This window comes from Crocuta crocuta, unplaced genomic scaffold (genome assembly GCF_008692635.1).
Source record: "Crocuta crocuta isolate KB4526 unplaced genomic scaffold, BGI_CrCroc_1.0 scaffold218, whole genome shotgun sequence".
NCBI lineage: Eukaryota > Metazoa > Chordata > Mammalia > Carnivora > Hyaenidae > Crocuta > Crocuta crocuta.
Window position 1 is genome coordinate 7,062,285 of NW_027533170.1, and position 4,876 is coordinate 7,067,160.

Sequence of the window (4,876 nt, forward strand, 5' to 3'; positions counted from 1 at the left end):
TTTGATTAAATATTATATATTTAAATAGGCAAAGCCAGGGAGTCTGGGTAGCTCAGTCAGTTGATCATCCCACCTTTGATTTCAGCTCAGGTCATGATCTCACAGTTCATGAGATCAAGCCCCACATCAGGCTCTATACTGACAGCATGACGCCTGCTTGGGATTCTCTCTCCCTCTCTCTGCCCCTTCCCCACTTGCTCACTCTCTCTCTCTCTCTCAAAATAAACATTTTTTAAATTTTAAAGGTTTATTTATTTTTGAGTGAAAGGGAGAGAGAGAAAGAGACAGAGCATGAGCAGGGGAGGGTCAGAGAAAGAGGGAAACACATAATCCAAAGCAGGCTCCAGGCTCTGAACTGTCAGCACAGAGCCAACATGGGACTCAAACCCATGAACTGAGAGATCATGACCTGAGCCAAAGTCAGACACTTAACCGGGTGAGCCACCCAGGTGCCTCCAAAATAAATATTTTTTTAAAACTTAAAATAAATATATAAATAAATAGGCAGAGCTATATGCTACTGAATCTCAAGAAAGACACCAAAAATGCAAACACCTAAAACCTCTTCTGATAGTCATTGTTAAGAGTACTTACCAAAGCTTTGTTCAAGTGTGAACCTTTGACACAGGCTTGAGAAATCAAGTCCCTCACTCCCTTTTAACCACTGGCTTACCAGAAGTACTGGTCTCCTCTGCAGTGTGCTGGGACCCTATAGGAACAGGGAGATAGCAAGAAGGGTGACCATTCTACTAGAACATCCCATAGATAACTACCACTCAATGGTGTGGATATGTAGGCAGATTAGCTTGGACTGTGAGCAGGAACCACAAATGAGTGCTTTGCATGCCATGTTAAGAAGGAACTATTTGATGAGCAGCAGCAATACCTTTCCAGAGCATGAATTTCACAGTCACACCCTGCTTATCAACTGAACCTGAACCACAGTATGAAGCAGCCCCAAGACCACATGGCCTGTGTCACCAGACTAAACCATAACCCTTGTCACAATGGGCTCCTCACTCCTCTGTATGTCCCACAAACATCTCTCTACCTGAACTTTTCCATTTCAGCTTGTCAATGTTACCCATCCTTCCAGATCCAACTCAAATGCTTTCCCCTCCGTGAAGCCTTTATTGTTGCTTTCTCCAGTCAAAATTAACCTTTCCCTACTTTGAATCTCTATTTTACCATCTGCCCTATATCTCCATTCATTCAATAATTAGTACTCAGCACCTATGATCAGCCAAGCCCTATTCTAAGGAGTATAGGCACAGTTCTTGTTCTAGGAGCTCATATTCAAGCGGATGATACAAAGTAACAATCAAAAATAATTTCATGTCAAGTGCAGTGTGATGCTGTGAAGAAAAATTAAGCTAAGTAAAGGATAAGATGAATAGAATGAATGTCCCTGGAAGGGGTCAGGGAAGACTTCTCTGAGTAAGTGACATTTGAGCAGAGACCCAAATGGAGTGAGGGTGTGATCATGGTAAGGTGAGTGGAGAGGCTCTGGAGCAAAGAGAATAGTTGCAGAGGCCCCACGATGGGGATTAAATGCTCAAGTTACTTAAGGAACAGTAAGAGGCTCAGTCAGTTGAGCAGCCAACTCTTGATTTCAGCTCAGTTCATCATCTCATGATTCATGGGATTGAGTCCCACATCGGGCTCTGTGCTGACTGCACAGAACCTGCTTAGGATTCTCTCTCTCCTTATCTCTGCTCTGCCCCTCTCCTGCTCATATGTGTGCTCTCTCTCAAAATAAATAAACATTTTCTTCAAAAAAGGAAATAATTAGAAGGCTAGTATTGCCTTGGATGGCAGGGGAGACAGAATGGAAGGAGATAACGTTCAGGAAGGCCAAGTGGAGTAGACTCTTGTAGGCCATAGTGACTTTAGGAACTGCTCTGGACACCTCACTGTCCTTTCCTTGGGTGAACTCTCACCATCCCCCATGTGGCTCTGCCGAATCTCCATCACAACGCCCTGCTTGCTCCCCAGGTACAAAGCACATGACCCAGGTCAGGTCTCCTCTCACCCAGTCCACAGTGAGGAGGTGGTCATGTGACCCAAGCAGAGTCAAAAGGTTCAACAACTGCATTGCCACCTTGTGCCAAAGTCTGTGTGCACCCAACTCACCTCTGCCAATGGTGACAATTGCTCATTGTCAAGCAATTCGTGCATAATCCAGATCCAGAATCTTATCCCAGAATCTGCATTTTGGGATCACTTCTGGCACCAAATGTCACAGGTTGGGTCCGACTCTGAGGAGAATGGCCTCTAGGAGGGTTCTGGCGATGGACACCCGAAAGGGGGAAGCAAGGAAGCAGAGTTGGCCGGAGGGAGAAGATGAGCTGCGATGCAGTCCCACTGGTGGTCTGTGTGCTCCCCATGGGAAATCTTGATGCTGGGATGACCCTTCAAAGTTATCCTGAGTTGGGACAAGAGGGATGAGGCTTTATGCCCCAAGCAGGAATCAATCACTGGAGATGGGCCACTCTGGGAAAGGGACATGACTTGGGCAAGGCAGTTCTCTTCAGCTGAAGCTGAAGATCTGTGAGGGTCTGACATCTGAGGGTTTCTTCCAGCAGCCCACCCAGTATGGGGGAATAAGTGCTTCCTTCCCAATGGTGCACATGAGTAATGAATCATGATGTTCATCACAGAAGCTATGACTAGCAGTAAGTCATGGATTCTCATGAGAGTGTTTTAAAGCATACACACATACATAATAAAAATGTCAATGTTCTGGGGTGCCTAGGTGGCTCAGTCGGTTAAGCGTCCAACTCTTGATTTCAGCTCAGGTCATGATCTCACAGCTCATGAGTTCAGGCCTCACACTGGGGACCCCCATTCATTTTCAAAATAAGTGTAATAAAACGTGACCATTAATGTTCCAGTTCAAAAAATCTATACATAAATCCAGCATCATAAACAGGTGTTTGTGAGTAAATTCATACTATAGACATTCAGTGAAGGTTCTGGCTAAACAGGTCAGGGCTTGGATTGAAAACCAATGGAAAGAATGAAGAGATTTTAATGAAGGGTCTGTTTACAAACAAGGAGGCAGAATTCAGGAAACACAGGGGAGAATGAGGCACCCCATGACTAGCAATAACAGAAAAATACTACCACCCTTAGGCCTGATGGAACAAAGGAAGGAACAAGAAGCTACTAGAAACCAGAAAGTCCTAGCTGTGATGGAGAGCTGCCTGATAGTAGCTATGGCTTTTAGCAGTGGACTGAGGACACAGCCAAGCTACCCAGTGACCCAGCAGACAGTGAGGCAGGGAAAGGAGTTCCCCAGCTCTCTCTCCTCTCACTTTCCCACCTCCCATTGGCCAAACTCAAGAAGTCAGAGTAAAGGGGTGCTTGGGTGGCTCAGTTGGTTAAGCCTCCAACTTCAGCTCAGGTCATGATCTCATGGCTCTTGTGTTCAAGCCCTGGGTCCAGCTCTATGCCGACAACTCAGAGCCTGGAGCCTGCTTTGGATTGTGTTTCCCTCTCTCTCTGCCCCCTCCCCCACTTCCCCAGCTCCCTCTCTGTCTCTCTCTCAAAAAAGAAAGAAAGAAAGAAAGAACGAAAGAAAGAAAGAAAGAAAGAAAGAAAGAAAGAAAAGAAAAGAAAAGAAAAGAAAAGAAAGAAAAAGAAAAAGTTGGAGGACATAAAAGTCAGCATCCCAGGCACAGTTAGAAGCATGGGTCTGTAGAGACAAGTGTAGACCATGACAGCAACCTTCACCATAGCTTGCTGAAATTTAATACAAGACACTGAGTTTTAGACATAGTTAGGTATATGTTATCAGTGCAGAGGAAAAGGTGGTGGTTGTTGTTGTTGTTGTTTTTAAGGACACTTTATTGATTCATATTGTTAGCGTTGGTGGGAAGAGGTATGAATGGTGAGCACTTGGGTTCCTCTCTTGCCTAGAGTGGTGTGGCTGAGGAGATTGCCAAAGACAGAAAGGATCTAGAAACAAAGATGGGGTGCCTGGGTGGCTCAGTTGGTTAAGCATCTGACTTTGGCTCAGGTCATGATCTCATGTTTCATGAGTTCAAGCCCCACGTCGGGCTCTGTGCTGACGGCTGGCTCAGAGCCTGGAGCCTGTTTTGGATTCTGTGTCTCCCTCTCTCTCTGACCCTCCCCTGTTCACACACTCTCTCTCAGAAATGGATAAAACATTTAAAAAAATTTTAGAAACAAAGAGAATAGGGAAGTGGAGGAGACCGAGAAAAAAAAAAGAAAAGAAAAGAAAGAGGGAAAAGGAGAAGGAAGAAAGTGAGCAAGAAGCAAGAAGCAAGCACATCTTTTAAAGACTTGGGCACATCCAGATTCTTTTTGGGGAGAAACATAGAAGATTGTCCCCTAGAGAGGTGAGTCCAAAGCACATGCCGTGGCCCCTCTTCATGTCTTTGTTTAGTGATTTGTACACAGAGGACGCTACAGAGAACCTGTCCAGTCACTATCCCAGAGTGGTCTCCGCATTTGACTTGGGTTTTCTCTCTTCCGGTCTGAGGAATCCAAAACTCAGCACTTCCCTTATGTGCCATCAATGCTGCTTATGCATATATTTACAGGGCTCCCATTGGCTCTGGAAAGAATATAATGCACATAATTGAGATATGTCTAAAGCCAACCAGGGAAGGGGGTAGGAGAGGGTCAGTCACAAGGAAGAATCTACCCAAATTCCCTCCTTAAGTAAATAAAGCCCACTTCAGCAACACCACCAGCTCTCAGTGGGAAAGGGCCAAATTTCATGCCATGACTGTAGCTGAAATATACAAATGTCTCAGAACCAAAGAAGCTAAAGTCTACACCTCGTCCCACGCCCAGTCCTCCGGCAGTCACAGACACATCTTTCAGGTACATTTTGATAGCAGGAGAG